This window comes from Micromys minutus, assembly GCF_963924665.1.
Source record: "Micromys minutus genome assembly, chromosome: 20".
NCBI classification, from domain to species: domain Eukaryota; kingdom Metazoa; phylum Chordata; class Mammalia; order Rodentia; family Muridae; genus Micromys; species Micromys minutus.
Window position 1 is genome coordinate 25908473 of NC_137955.1, and position 17192 is coordinate 25925664.

Genomic DNA, 17192 nt, shown 5'->3' on the forward strand with positions numbered 1-17192 from the left:
TATGTTGAATAGGTAGGGGGAGAGTGGGCAGCCTTGGTGAGTTCCTGATTTAGTGGGATTGCTTCAAGTTTCCCACCATTAAGTTTGATGTTGGATGTTGGTTTGCTGTATATTGCTTTTATTATGTTTAGGTATGGGCCTTGGATTCCTGTTCTTTCCAAGACTTTTAACATGAAGGGTTGTTTAATTTTGTCAAATGCTTTCTCAGCATCTAGTGAGATGACCATGTGTGTTTTTTTTTTTTTTTTTAGTTTGTTTATATAATGGATAACATTGATGGATTTCCGTATTTTAAACCATCCCTGCATGCCAGGGATGAAGCCTACTTGATCATGGTGAATGATCATTTTGTTGTGTTCTTGGATTCGGTTTGGAAGGATTTTGATTAGTATTTTTGCATCAATGTTCATAGATGAGATTGGTCTAAGGTTCTTTTTTTTTTTGTAGGGTCTCTGTGTAGTTTAGGAATGAGGGTTATTGTAGCCTCAAAAAATGAGTTAGGTGGTTTTCCATTTGATTCTATTTTGTGGAATAGTTTGGAGAGTATTGGTATTATGTTGTCAATGAATGTCTGATAAATTTCTGCACTAAACCCATCTGGACCTGGGCTTTTTTCGATTGGGAAGCTTTTGATGACTTATTCTATTTCTGTAGGTGTTATGGGATTATTTAGATGGTTTACCTGGTCCTGATTTAACTTTAGTACCTTGTATCTGTCTAGGAAATCATCCATTTCCTCTAGATTTTCCAGCTTTGTTGAGTATAGGGTTTTGTAGTATGATCTGATGTTTTCTTGAATTTCCTCAGTTTCAGTTGTTATTTCTCCACTTTCCTTTCTGATTTTGTTAATTTGGATACTCTCTCTTTGCCCTCTAGTTAGTCTGGATAAGGGTTTATCAATCTTGTTGATTTTCTCAAAGAACCAGCTCTTGGTTTTGGTGATTCTTTCAATGGTTCTTTTTGTTTCTATTTGGTCAATTTCTGCCCTAAGTTTGATTATTTCTTGCCGTCTACTCTTCTTGGGTGTATCTGCTTCCTTTTGTTTTAGAGCTTTCAGCTGTGTTGTCAAGTTGCTCTTGTATGCTCTCTCTAGTTTCTTTTTGGAAGCACTCAGAACTATGCGTTTTCCTTTCAGTTCTGCTTTCATTGCATCCCATATGTTTGGGTATGTTGTGTTTTTGTTTTTATTGAATTCTAAAAAATCCATGATTTTTTTCTTAATTTTTTCTTTGACCTTGCTATCCTTTAACAGAGCATTGTTTAGTGTCCAAGTGTATGTGGGCTTTTTGTTGTCTTTGTTATTATTAAAGACCAGCCTTAGACCATGGTGATCTGAGAGGATGCATGAGAGTATTTCAATCTTCTTATATCTATTGAGGCTCGCTTTGTGACCAATTATTTGGTCAGTTTTTGAGAAGGTGCCATGAGGTGCTGAGAAGAAGGTCCATTCTTTTTTTTTTTTTTTTAGGATGATATGTTCTGTAGATATCTATTAATTCCAGTTGGTTTATAACCTCTCCTAGTTTTACTGTATCCTTGTTCAGTTTTTGTTTCCCTGATCTGTCCATTGGTGAGAGTGGGTAATGAGGTCTCCCACTATTATTGTGTAGGGCACAATGTATTTTTTGAGCTTTAGTAGGGTTTCTTTTATGAATACTGGTGCTTTTGCATTTGGAGCATATATGTTAAAGATTGAGAGTTCTTCCTGACAAATTTCCCCTGTAATGAGTGAAAAGTGTCCTTCCTTATATTTTTTTGATAACTTTTGGTTGAAAATCTACTTTATTTGATATTAGAATGGCCACTCCAGCTTTCTTCTTGGGGCCGTTTCCTTGGAAGTTTTTTCCCAACCTTTTACTCTGAGATAGTGTCTGTCCTTGTCTCTGAGATGAGTTTCTTGTATGTAACAAATTGCTGTGTTTTGTTTCTGTATCCAGTCTGACAGCCTATGTCTTTTTATTCCGGAATTGAGTCCATTATGTTAACAGATATCAAGGAATAGTGGTTGCTGTTTCCTGCTATTTTTTCTTTTGGAGGTTGAATTGTGCCCGTATGTCTTTCTTCTTTTGGTTTTCTTGATTAGGAGTTTTCTTTTCTTTTCTTTTCTTTTTTTTATTAGGATGTAGTTCCCCTCGTCGTAATCGGTTTTCCACCTATAATTCGTTGTACTCTTTGGTTTGTTGTCAGATATTGTGTAAATTTAGTTTTGTCTTGGAATATCTCAGTCTCTCCATCCATGGTGATTGAGTGTTTTGCTGGGTATAGCAGCTTTGGCTGGCACCTGTGCTCTCTTAGGGTCTGCATGATGTCTGCCCAGGCTCTTCTAGCTTTCTTAGTCTCTGTTGAGAAATCAGGTGTGATTCTGATTGGTCTGCCTTTATATGTTACATGACCTTTTCCCTTACTGCTTTTAATATTTTTTCTTTGCTTTGGGCATTTGGTGTTTTGCCTATTATGTGTTGGAAGGAGTTTCTTTTCTGTTCCAATCTATTTGGAGTTCTGTAGGCTTCTTGTATGTTCATGGTCATCTCATTCTTAAGGGTAGGGAAGTTTTCTTCTATAATTTTGTTGAAGATATTTACTGTGCCTCTTAGTTGATATTCTTCGCCCTCTTCTATTCCTATTATTCTTAGGTTTGGTCTTCTTATTTTCCTGGATCTCTTGGTTTTTGCATCTTCTCTGACTGTTTTGTCTATGTTTTCAATGTTGTCTTCGGCCCCCGAGATTCTCTCTTCCATCTCTTGTAGTCTATTGGAAATGCTTGCATCTGTGACTCCTAATTTCTTTTTTAGGTGTTCTTCCTCTAGGGTTATCTCTTTTAGTGTTTTCTTTATTGTGTCAATTTCCTTTTAAATTTCTTCTCCCATTCCTTCATCTCTTTGGTTCTGTTTTCCTCTAGTTCTTTGAGTTCTTTGAGTGTTTTTCTTGTTTCCTCTTTAAAATCTTCTAATTTTTTAAGCTTTTCCTCGAGTTTAAGGATCTCTATCATCATCTTGAGGTATGAGTTTAGGTCTGTATCTTCTTTTTCTGGTTTGTTTGGCATTCTGCTGTTTGCTGTGATGAGAGAGCTGGGTACAGGCGTTGCCAGGTTTTCTTGGTTTCCCTGGGGTATGTTCTTTCCCTTTCCTCTTGCCATCTTGTTGTCAGTCTTGTGTTTCTGGATCACTCCTGGATCACCGCTGGCTCACTGCTGGTTCACTGCTGTTCCAAACCTGTGTCCCTTGATCAGAGCTGGCTCACAGCTGGCTCACTGCTGTTTCTGGTGGCGGGTGGATTGAGTGCAGTTCCTCACTCTGTGTTGTCTGACTGGGAATATCCCGATTCAGGGTTACTGGTTCCCTGGAGCAAGCTGAGGCGGGGAGGGGGAACCAGGGGACCGCACGCTGGCTCACCACTGGCTCACAGATGATCCTTGTATATTCTTTATAGCATACATTTTACGACTTCAAGTTTCTCGTGTATCATTGTCATCCCATTACAATGGCTGATGCTCAAATCCTTACCTGCTTTATTTAATTTGGTTCTTGAACTTTGAACAGTCAAGGTAATTCTGTGATGTTTTGCTAGGGACAGCATACCATGACAGGGACTGCCAAGAGTAGGCTGGGATGGAGACTTCTCAGTAGCACTCTGCAGCTCTTTGCAAAAAAACAGTTGTTTCCTTCTTTTTTTTTTATATTGAAGAACTTTATTTTAAAAAACAAAGATAAATGTACAAATTTTAAGCATTTTTGCATAAACATATATGAATACATTCTTATCAGTGCTTGGCTTTAAGGTTTGATAGTGTGCATTAAGATCTTACTAGTTACAATGAGCATAAAGTACATGTAAAACAGGATGTAACCTGGAATTAGTCAAAGTTTTCATCGTGTGTATGGAATAAACATAATGCTTTTTCTTTTCTTTCCTTTTCTTTCTTTTTTTTTCTTTTCTTGGACTTCACACAGTCTGTGAGTTGTTTCTGGAGTGTTCAGAGCTTTCTTGGGGTTAGTATCCAATTATCAGTGATTGCATATTATGTCTGTTCTTTTGTGACTGGGTTATCTCATTCAGGATGATATTCTCTAGATGCAACCATTTTTTAAAAAGAGTTTCATGAAGTCACTGTTTCTGATAGCTGAGTAGTACTCAACTGTGTAAATATACCAATTTTTGTATCCATTCATCTACTGAAGGACATCTGGGTTCTTTCCAGCTTCTGGCTATTATAAATAGGGCTGCTATGAACATTGTGGTTCATGTGACTTTCTTGTATGTTGGAGCATCTCTGGGGTATATGCCAGAAGTAGAAAAACTGGGTCTTCTGGTAGTATTATGTCCAATTTTCTGAGTAATTGCCAGACTGATTCCTGAGTGGTTGCACCAGTTTACAACCCCAGCAACAGTGGAGAAGTGTTTCTCTTTCTCCACATCCTTGCCAGCATCTGCTGTCATCTGAATATTTGATCTTGGCCAATTTTACTGGTGTGAGGTGGAATCTCAGGGTTGTTTTGATTTGCATTTTCCTGATGGATAATGATGTTGAGCACATCCTTAGATGCTTCTCAGCCATTTGATATTCCTCAATTGAGAGTTTTATGTTTAGCTCTGTACCCCATTTTTTAACTGGGTTGTTTGATTCTCTGGTGTCTAGCTTCTTGAGTTCTTTGTATACCTTGGATATTAGGCCTCTATCTGATATGGGGTTGGTCAAGATCTTTTCCCCTCTGTTGGCTGCTATTTTGTTTTCTTGACAGTGTCCTTAGCCTTACAGAAACTTTGCAATCTCATTAAGTTTCATTTGTCCATATTTGATCTCAGAGCACGAGCCATTGGTTTTCTGTTCAGGAAATTTTCTCCTGTGCCTACATGTTCTAAGGTTTTCTCTACTTTCTCATCTAATAGTTTCAGTGGACCTTGTTTAATGTGGAGATCTTTGATCCACTTGCACTTGAGGTTTGTACAAGGAGATAAGAAAGGGTCTATTTTCATTCTTCTACATGCTGAGTACCAGTTGGATCAACACCATTTGGTGAAGAGGCTGTCCTTTTTTCATTGATTGTTTACAGCTCCTTTGTCAAAATTCAGGTGACTATATATGTGAGGTCTCATTTCTGGATCTTCTGTTCTATTCTATTGATCTACATGCCTATTTCTGTACCAGTACCATGCAGTTTTTAGCACAATTGACTTGTAATATAGCTTGAAGTCAGGGATAGTGATTCTTGCAGTTGTTTTCTTGTTGTTGAGGATGGATTTCGCTATTCTAGGTGTTTTGTTATTCCAGATGAAATTGCACATTGCTCTCTCCAACTCAATGAAGAATTGGGTTGGTATTTTGATGGGAATTGCATTGAATCAAAACAGTTGTTTCCACTTCTCCTAACCTTAGCCCTGGACAATGGCTGTATAGATTTCATTTGTTCATGACTACATTTCAGTTGGCCTTGGTGTGCATTATTATTCTACTATATCTGACTTTCCTAACTCTTTCTTCTTTTGTTCTGGTGGATTCTGTGAACCTAGATATTCCTTGATGTAATGATTCTTAAACAGTTGTGGCACAGAGGCACAGCACAGCACAGTCCTAATGGCCCAGGTACATGCTGTGTGTTCTCATCTTGGAAACATTGTAATAATTATACAATGGTAGTTTCAGATTAATGCTTGTCTTGCAAGAAACTTTGAAGAAGTTATTAGAAAATAAATTAAATCCAATTTAGGGACCCCAAGAAAGCAAAAAGTTATTAAAGTTATAGAATACATTTTGTGCAGCATTTGAGAGTGGTTCCTAGATTAGAAAGTATAGAATACATAAAATTATACACTATAAAACAAAGTCAAAATACTGGGATTCTTAGGAGAGCCATTGTGTGCTATATGAACAGAAAGTTAGCAGAACTACTGAGTAAAATGTTAACTTAATTCTTCCTGGCCACTGCCTGGCAGATTTGCCCATGCCATCTACCATTAGAGCTTTATAGGGAAATGCAAGTAGCTAACCTCAGCGGTCTGAGCTCTGAAGTCTAATTTGTTAAAAGTTAAAGTTTAAATAATGATAAGTTTACAATTATTTTTATTTTAGCCACAGGCCTGGGAATAGGGAAAGCTTGAAACTTTTGGGGAACAATTGTAATTCTTAATATTTTTGTGAGATGTATTTGTTTTTGAATTCATATACATTGTCTCTGTTTTTTGCTTTTACCTGATTTTTGAGTATCAATAAAAGACTGGGGCAAGAAAATGGTGAGCAAGTATGAGAAGAGCAAGTGAGGAGTGAGTGAAGAGAGAATGAGGCGTGTATAAGACTGTGTGAGAGTGAAAGGAGAGTGCATATGGTGTGTGTGAAGAGTGTGTCTGTGAGTGAATTGGGAATGAACTGAGATGTGCACTAGTATGGGAGTTCGATAAAAGTGCAAAGAAAAAAAGCAGAGTTTGCAAGAGAAAAGAATGTGTGCAACCTCAAGCTGTGGGCAAGTGAGCTCGAGAGAAAAAGAGCTTCTCAATAAGGTTAATATAAAACATTTGTGTTATACCTCAGTCTACAATGTGTAATATGGTTGTGAATTTTTAAATATGCCTTATTTCTGTGCCAACTTGACTTCTTTGAAAAACTCATTCAATCAATAAGTTAAATAAGGCCTTGTTGAGGTCACTGCTTTTCTGAGAATTCATAAAATTTAATGATTTCACATGGATTAATGGTTAACCATTAAAGAAATATTATCACATATTGAATTTATACATGCTTGGTACTATTCTATATGTAATGTAGTTTTAAGATTTATTTTTACTAAAAAATAAAAAAACAAATTGACACCCCCTCAACAAAACAAATTTTCACATCATATTCTTAATATTGAGGTTTTTCAATTACTGAATTAAATGAATTCTGTTTTTTTTTTTGTTAAAAGTTAGACAAAGTAGAACTTGTCCTTCTATTTGCACACCAACCAAAGTGAAAATAATTAACTTCTTAGAGACAAGAAATTTTTCTGTATCACAGCTTTGTGTGTTAAAAAGTGGTCCTCAGTATCTGCTGAGATCTAATAAGGATTTCCTGGCAGATCTTGTCAGAGCGGCAATAGAAGAAAGACAAAGTTACTGAATATGATGAGATATGAAAGCAAGGACAGGTTTTCTTTTTACATAATAAAAAAATCAACCATGAGAACCATTCCAGGGTTCCCTGGTCACTTCAAGTAGCTCAGTTACTTCAAGTACCAGGACCATGATTGCCACCCACTCTTTCCTTAAATAATTCTTAAAATTTTTATTTTTTTAAGGTCTGATTGTTTAAACATTTTTAATCTCAATTTACTTTTGACCTTTAAAAGGTCCCATCAGCTTAAAAAAATGACACATTGAAGAGGAAAAAAGACACATGAGCAAAAAAAAAAAAAAAAAAAAAATACACAAACACTATGGCCTGAAATGGACCATAAATGACAAAGAAACGTGGCTTTTGAGCCTTGAACCTGCTTTCTTTCTTTCTTTTTTTTTTGAACAACTTTATTTCAAAAAACCAAGATAAATGAACAAATTTTAAGCATTTTTGCATAAAAGTATACGAATATATTTTTGTCAGTGCTTGACTTTTTTTTTCCCAAAGGTTTGATAGTGTGCATTAAGGTCTTACTAGTTACAATAAGCAAAAAGTACATGTAAAATAGGATGTAACCTGTAATTAGTCAAAGTTTTCTTGGTGTGTAAGGATTGATCATAATGGTTTTTTCTTTTCTTTTCTTTTCTTTTCTTTTCTTGAACTTCCCACAGTCTGTGAGTTGTTTCTGGGGTGTTCAGAGATTTCTGGGGTTAGTATCCCATTATTAGTGACTGCATATTATGTCTGTTCTTTTGTGACTGGGTTATCTCACTCAGGATGATATTCTCTAGATGCATCCAGGTTCACTGTTTTAAGAACATTTGTAGGCAGTGCCTTTGCTTAGGTGTTTCTGTTTTTTTTTTTTTTTTTCTTAGCACCTGTGCTGTAAGCATAGCATTAAGTTTTATGCAACGAAGAAAACACCGTTACAGTTCCTGTAATGCCAAATGAGTAATATTAATTATGGTACCAAATTCAGTCTCATTTTAAGCCAATATAAGATATAAAGGCAGTAGCAAGCTTTGAGTCAGGATGTTTTCTATTTCTTTTTAGATGCTCAATCTTTACACTAATAGGTGGAAGACCACTGTTGCGCTGAAGTTTTGACTTCAATATCATTATGAGAAGTTACCTGTGTGAGACAATCTATCAAGTATAAAATGCACAGGGTTTTATCAATTTCTGTAGAAGGATTAATTGGGTTGTTTATTAAATTGGCAGGAATTCAATCTTGTCACCGAAAAACTCAAGCTTAGAATTCAATAGAACATCACAAAATTGACCAGTAAAACCCTATGATTTGCCTCTATCATCGAACGTTTCCAGAACACAACATTCGAAGTTGATGTTAGGTGTGAATGGGATGTTGGGCAGTGGAATGACTGAGCGGGAAGAACACATAAGGCGGAGAAGTAACTGCAGCAGGGACTCCTCGGACAGAGGAAATATCTGCAGTGCAAAATGTTCTCATCACTCTCAAGAAAACCACATGGTCATCAGGACTCTCTCTCCTCATAACAGATGACACAACAGGTAGATAAGACTGAAGGGCCAACCGGCTGCCCATTCTGAACCCTTAAAGGTAATGTGCAAAAAAAAAGGGGGGGGGGGGTTATAAGATGTTTAGACTCTGGAGCCTTGCTGCAGAAAGTGTCACGGGGAGAGGGGGGCAGGCTTTGCAGGTTTATAGCTTAGCTCCACTTTCTGTTAGTTTTATGCTTCCTGAATGTTTGTCTGGCTTTCTACTTCTGCTGATATGTCTTCCCTACAATGATGGTCTGCTTTTCTTCTGGATCTATAACCCCAAACAACCCCCCATTTCCCGCTAAATGGCTTCCCCATATTGGCATTTTATTACAGCAACAGAAAAGAAACAAATAAAGATATTGCTACCATAAAAGTGGAGGCTCTGCCAGGTCATGACAAATACAGAGACAATATTTGCAGCCAACCATTGAACTGAGAACATGGTCCCCAATGAAGGAGTTAGACAAAGAATTGAAGGAGTTGAAGGGGTTTGCAACCCTATAAGAACAACAGTACCAACCAACCAGAGCTCCCAGGAATTAAACCACTATCCAAAGAGTACACATGGACAGACTCATGGTTCAGCTGCATATGTAGCAGAGGATGGCCTTCTTGGGCATCAATAAGAGAAGAAGCCCTTGGACCTGCCAAGGTTTGATGCCCTAGTGTAGGGGAATGTCAGCATGAGGAGGCAGAAGAGTGTGGGTGGGTGGTTGGGTGAGGGAGCACCCTCATAGAAGCAGGGGGAGGAGGATGGGATGAGGGTTTCTGAAGGAGAAACTAGGAAGGGGATATAACATTTGAAATATAAATAAAATACACATTAAAAATGGTATTGGTGCTCTGACTGTGCTGATTTAGAGAGATTGAGGAAGACCCTGGAAGTCTTGACTGAACGAGTTGTGGCAGAGCCTAATGGGCTATATCTGTGATGTTTTGGCAAAAATTTGTTCATCTTCTGCCCGTGTGCTGACTGACTGGATGAGGCAGAGTTAAGGAGTAATTTCTATGATAGGGTAAACCTTAAGACAGCATTTATGTGGTGTGGTTATAGTTGGTTACTTTTATGTAAGACTAAAATGAATAGTAGCAGTAGGTATGAAAAAAATAAACTTTAAAATGTCCAGTTTATAGATGAACGGGACAGTGACAAGCTCGTTAGTTTTTCTCAACTTCACACACATATCTGGAAAGAAACCTTAATTGAGAGAATGCCTCCATAAGGTTAGCCTGTAGACAAATTTCTTGCCTGACCGTTGATCTAGAAGCTCCCAGTTCCCTGGTGCTGGTGCCATCCCGGGGCATGCAATCCTGGGTTCTATAAGAAAGTAGGCTGGGCAAACCTTGGGGTAGGTTAAGAATCGGTGTACCTCCATGGTGTCCTTCTTCTTCTGATGTCCTGCTGTGGATGCCCCTTGATGATGAACTACAAATCATAAGGTGAAACAAACCCTTTTGTTCCAAAGTGGCTTTTGGTCATGGTGTTTTTTCACCACAACAGAAACCTAACTAGTACAACTAGAGAGCATAAGGTTGTAGCTAAGACATATAGAAAAAGGTTTTAAAGGGACAACAGTTTCTGAACTGCACTAGAACAGCAGAGAATGAACAAAAGATAGATAGATCCCTCCTATCAAAGGCTCAGACTGTGAAAAGATAGGGCCTAAGGGGGTCTTCTGTTTCTGGAAGGCAAAGAACTAGGGAAGCTTTTCCAAGCCCCAGTATGCAGAAGCTGCTTCAAGTTGGTGTAAAGGGGTCAGGCTTCTTTGAGCTGGCAGCAGAACTTGACAGCATCCCTTGTTATTTTGTATATAGTATATATCTTTAGTGTGGAGAAAGATGCAAAATTGTGGGCTTTTCCTTTGCTGAAGCCACATGTAAGGAGCTGCTGTTCTCTTGCAGGGTCCTCAGCGAGCTATTTTTCATATTGTAAAGGATGAGTTCGACTATCTTGTCCCCTCTTCATAATCATGAACATTTGGCTTACAATTAGCTTCTGAGGTCTTGAACTTACGTCACTAGCAGAGGATTTAAACTGGCATGCGGACTTATGGGTTACAGAGATGAAAATATCAAGGAAAAAAAGCAACGCAGGAGGCAGGGTCTCGATCCAATGAACATGTCTATAAAGGGGCTATGGGTCCATGATCATTAACAGGGTTTCCTGAGATCTTCACATTCTTGTTTCTGAGTATTTTTGCACTAGGTAGAGAGGGTTAGATGATGAGGAGAGGTCAGTTTAAGGATCAGTCTCTAACTGATCCAAAATTAACTCTGTTTGAGGAGGGGGGCGGAGAAGGACAGTAGAGGAGGGAAGAACGCAAGAGGCAAAGAGAATATAAGACAGACAGGTTCCCTGAGTTTACCTCCCAACAAGGCTGCAGCCAGTGCTTTTCCACAGAAGTGCAGGGTCAGTTATCACAGCTCAGTTCCCAAGGTTTTCTTCACTCCACAGGTGAATTGTGATTTCTATACATACGAGCATGGCTAGGCATCAGGCTCTGCTTTTAGTGAGCGTCTGTCTGCATGGCTTTCTTCTCTCAGAGGCTGCAAAAATACTTACTATATCCACAATGGGTAAGTGCTTTCTGTGAGAATATTGCAAACTACAGGCTTGTGTTTGCTGTGTCTCTAGGTTGGCAACTTTGCACTTAATTGATTACACATGTGGATTCCTAGAAAGACTGGACAGAGGCTGAAAGAGGGTGTACTCGTTAACCTTGATAAGTATTGAGAATCATTACAGAAAGAAATGTCTGAGCATGTTTGTGGGGTATAACGTAACTTAGATCAATTGAGGTGGGAAACCATAAATGTGGTGGCATCTTTCCAAGGACTAGAGTTCCAAATTTAACTGAAAGGAAAAGGGGAGATGAATACAATTATTAACAGTCTTGCTAACTGACTATGGGCACAGCATGGTCCTTTGCTCTGTGGCTCTGCTGTCACTCTTACCTGCAATGACAGACTGTAGGATTTGAAAATAGAAGGCAAAACAAGTCCTTTATTACTCAAGTTGGTTTGGTCATGCCAGTGAGACCAGTTAATACTTGAAAAATGCTACCAGAGCTGAGGTCATTCTTGTGATAGGCTTGACCATGTGCTTCTTGAGCCATTGAATGTGATTTCAGTAAATATAGCTAAATGGATCATTTTGGTAGGAGTTTAAAAGCCCATTGTACACAGGAGCATGGCTGGACATCAGGTTCTGCTTCTAGTGAGCTTCTGTCCGCGTGGGTTCCTTCTCCCAGAGGCCACAAAAATACTGACTATATTTACAATAGCTAAGTGCTTTCTGAGGCAATATAGCAACGTTTTCACCAGGAAAGTGAAAACTTAGCTTAGGAGGTTTCAGAGGGAAACAAGGTCTCTAGGAGGTGGGGTAGAGGCTCTCTAAGGATATGAAGACATAATAAGCCTGTGTGATTTTCTATATTTAAACCACTTATAATGCACAGGACAGATTAGGGAAAATGCATTTTAATTCCTGCTCATTTTGAGTTGTTTTAAGCTGTTATAGTCTGAGAAAACATTTTAAGATAGTCAGCCTGTATCTCAGAGTTTCTATAGAATCTGACCTATGGGGTAGGATAAATCTCAAAGAAGACAGTCTGAGAGATTCTGTGTCTTCTATGGCTTTCCAGGAATCTGGCTATTTAAGGATTTCAGTGAAGAATCAGGATTTTAGAAACAGTGGTAGTTAAGTTTCTCCAAAAGAATTACTGACTTAATGTATAACTTGTTACAATCCACTGGCAATCTCTTATGTTTGCAGCAAGATATTGTTCTGCTGTGACTTATAAACTTAGTTATGTAAGAATAAGTGACTACCTCATCTTGTTCTAATTATAGGCATGTTAGCCTTGGGTCCTACTTAGCTCTCTTATGAGAAGGCATTGAAAATTCACCTTTAACAGGTGACAGTAAATAATCTGCTCTATGTTCCTATTTGACTTGTCTATAATGATTTCAGCAGGGTAACAGGTTCATGAAAAATAATGGTTTTCTTTTTAAGTGCTATGAACGTATTTCCTGACACGCAAGACTAATATGGAAGAGTTTGGTATAGTTCTAAGCCTGAGAGCCCCAGAATAACTTTGATGGGAAGGACAAGCCATCCAAAATCTTACCTGAAACGTATTATGGGTGCATACAGTAAAAACGGCAAGTTCATTATGCACCCCCAAGAAGATTCTTGAATATTTTGTGCTTACCCAACTTCATCAAAAGTTTAAAATGACTCAGGCCTGCAACTTAATTTTATGAAAGGAAAATTATTTGTTTTGTTTGCATATGCAAACAGAACACAGAAAGTTTAAAATGTATCACTATGAGGAGCCGGTGATTTTTAACTCTCTTGCAAACAATGATTTACCACTTTGACTTACTTTCAACACATACAATCTGTGGATCTTGGTGCTGAATGGAAGCAAATATGTAGGCTTGATTCAGTCTTACACTTGGTTCTCTGAGTGGGAAAAAGAGTCCAGTACTTGTACTGTCCATTGCAGGATCATTTTTACATCAAATACCACATTAAAAAAAATCCAACATTCTGTTATGGAGTGGCATTGTAGTGGAGATTTTTCCAGACCAACTGCTACAATTTTTGTGATTCTCATTTTCCATTTCTTTTTTGAGCCAATCAAAAAAGAGAAATCATGAGACCTCACTGCTTTCTGCCTCTTCTTCAGGGAACAGGCTGGTTTAGTTTTTACACTTAGAAAATTTCACATTTACTCCAAGATGAGGTCTTAGCCATGGATACCTACGACTAGAATCTGACTCATGGGCATCTTGTTTCCTTGGTACTTATTTTTTCACCAAACCAGTACAAACAAGGAGAGGTTGCCTCCACAATGTTGTGGGAAGTACAATTTTATGTTCCATATTAAATCAAGTTACATATATTGGAGCATTAAAAAAATCACTGCAGAATATATATACAAATTCTCAATGTGCATGGGTGTAATTTAATTAGCTTAGCACTTTGAACTCAAAGAAAATCTGGAATCTCAGAGTTAGAAAATTCTAATTACTTCTCTTTTTTGATAATGTACACTGTTTCTGATACTTATTGACTCAAGAGTAATATCACAAAAGAACATGTCCCTAAGAGAAGACATGAGGTTATAACACTGGTACTTCTGAAACTCAGCCGCCTTTGTCTTTAGCATCCTAAGACTGCAAAGATGAAGTTCTCACAGTCTCCTGTGTATCAATATCCATTGGGATTTTCTATAGTTGCTCTTACAGATATCCACAAAGAGTTAATGCAACAGGTTGCAAAAGTCAGGTCCAAAAGGAGAAGCACCTATTTGAGTGTATTTGTTCTAGTAGTACACCCATGGCTTTCTGGCCACAAGGTTTTATGTTGAACTCATCCTCTAGTGTTTTCATCTTTAGGTCTAAAACTACCATATATTTCTAGGAAAAAGGTCCCAGAAATAACTCTATTTGATGACAGAAACAAGCTGTACTGTTGCCAAAGACTTACAACCAAACCCAACTTTATTTTATCTTTCATGTCAGAATCCATCACCAAGGAAGCCAAGGCAGAAACTATGTAGGAACCCAGAGCAGAAGCTGAAACAGAGAGCACAGAGGAATACTGCTTACTATCTTGCTTTCCAGTGCTTGCTCACCTTGCTTTCCTTTACAACTCAGGACCACCTGTCCAGGGCTAGCACCACACCCAGTGGGTAGGCCCTCACGTCAATTCTTAATTGAAAAAATGCACAACAGATAAGCCCACAGGTAAATCTGATAGAGGCAGTTCTTCAGTTGAGATTCTATTACCCTGGGCAATTCTAGTTTTGTTGGGTTGATAAAAACTAACCAACATACACACATAGCATTCTGTATTTTTCACACTTCCAGTAATTTTTGATGCAATGTCTTCCTAAGAGCCCAGTTGAAATGCAGATGGCCTAATGCCTTACCATCCAGAGCATACCCAATCTCATGTGAACTGAAACATGTATGATGGAATGAGAAACTCTAAACAACTATGCACAAAGAAGCTTTTCACGCAAGCTTGGGCACTACCTGTTATAAGAGGGCATCTCTAATGGACATTCTAGGATCTATGTTACCTGAAGTGAGACTCAGGGAGGCACTCCGTGTCTGCCTCTGTACTCTGTGCCGCTACATGTGCTTTTACGAGTTATTTTGAGAGGATTTTCATTTCCTCTGGGAAACTGCCACTTCATCATTAGAGATCTTGCTTCTGTTTTCATGACATTAAATTTTATTTTGCTTCTAGGTGGAAGCCATCATTTCATGATAGACTTCATTTCACAAATTTTTCAAGATCATGGTCACCAGGTAACAAGTCTTGTGCCCAAAACATCATTTATACAAGGTATTATTTACCATATTCTACTTCAAGTAAAAACAAGTTTTCAGTAGAACTATTCATTTTTGTTAGGAAATTTTAAACAATGTATTTTGATTATATTTTTTTCTCCTCCAACTTCTCCCAGATCCTGCCCACCACCCTACCCATCCAACTTCATGTTCTTTCTCCCCTCAAAATAAATAAGAAAACCTAAAAGTCAAAACAAACACGAACCAATATGAGAATAAAAATGCCGAAATAAAACAAATGAAACATAGATTCTACAAAAACAAAACAAAACAAAACAAAACACAGAGGATGTTTTAGTTTTCTGTTTGTTTGTTTTTGTTTTTGTATTGGCCAATTACTTCTGGCACAGTAGCTACTCTGGAGTGGGAATGATAAACCCTGTGACATTCCATCTTGGGGAGTGGTAATTTCAGTCCAAAAGGGGTTGCTTACTCCCATAACCTTTGTTTATTATTGCATCAGTATAATTTGCAGACTGTTGCTGTTGTAAGTCACAGGATGTGTACCTGGATGATATTGATGATGACTTCCTTTTGGACTGTACAGAGGATCATGTGACACCAGGAAAGCCAGTCCATAGGGTTGAAGCTTTTACTTACACACCAGGATTACTTCTCCACATTAGATGACATAAGTAATTGTATAGACCGAAGGACACTCTTTTATTTATTTATTTATTTTGCATGTTTAAGTTTTAGAAATTACATTAGACTCTGCTCTGGGCTTTCAGTTATACTTATTGCTATGATTTCATGTGGGTAGAATATTTGCTCAAACACTTCAAGGTCGGGAGCTTGGAATTCTAATATATTGTAATTGAGAAGTATTTATCTTTAAGAGGTAGATTATACAAGAAAGGTACTGATCTATGATGGCAAAGAATTATTTTGGTTATGGGAGAAAAGATTATTTTTCATTTTGAGTGGGTTTTTATGAAGAGGGGGCCTGGCATTTTTCTATTTCTTCTTTTTCTCCTTTCTTCTTCCTCTTCTTTTAAATCCTGCATTTTTTGATAACATAATGCAATTTCACCACCTCCCCTTCCCTTCCTCCCTCTAAACTGTCCTGTAGTGGTTTGAATAAGAATGGCCCCATAAGTTCATACATTTGAATACTTGGTCACCAAGGAGTGGTACTGTTTGAAAGGATTAGGGGATATAGCCTTATCTTGTAAGAGAAAACCTTTTGCTCAGGGGTGGGTTTTGGGGTTTCAAAAGCCCTCACTGGGCCCAGGCTCTCTCTCTTTGTCTGTGTATCAGAATGTATAGAGATCTCAGCTACTGCTCCAGTGCTGGCCAGCTGCCATGATCTCTGGCACTGTTATAATAATAGATTAAGGCTCTACAACTGTAAGCAAACCTCAATGAAATGCTTTTTTTTTTCAATAGGAGTTGACATGGTCATGGTGTCTCTTAATAACAGTGATTGAAGACATCTCTTTGCTGTTTTTCAAGTCTGCGGCCTCTTTAAAAAAACTGTTGTTACACACACACACATGTATATGTGTACATGTATATATTTGTACATACTTTTCACACTCTACCATGATTTCTGTTATGTAATCGAAGGTCCTGGGTTGTGACCTAGACAAAAGGCCATCATCAAAGGCCGGTCAATTTACTCCTTGTACTTTTAGCTTCCAAAATGGTGAGCTGAAAAAGCTTTATTGAAACTGGAAAGAATTTTAACTATCTCTATTTTCAGATAACATAATTCTTTTCTTTCTCCCTTTTAAAATAATTTTAAAATTCATTTTGAGTTCTAACTAGTCCTCCTCCTCTGCTCCCAGTCCCACCCTTCCAAATCCCTTTCTCCATTATCCTCTTCACATCTCTTCTAAGTAGATGAAACACCCCTTGAATACTACCTCACCTTGGGACATCTGGTTCTAGCAGGACCAGAAACATCCTCTCCAGCTGAGGCCCAACTAGGGGAAGGGGATCCAATGGCAGGCAAGAGTCAGAGAAGCCTCTGCTCCAGTTCAGATGACATGATTATAAACATAAAACACACACTGACTATACCAAAACCTTTCTGGATCTAAGAAGGATAAGTTCAAAGTAGAGGCCTCAAGAATATTTTTAATAAAATTTCCCAGTTGTTGGAAAGGAGATGGTTATCTAGATATAGGACAGACATAGAAGGCCAAATGAACAGGACAAAAAATTACGTCATAATAAAATTAACCCAGTAAATATGCAAAGAAAA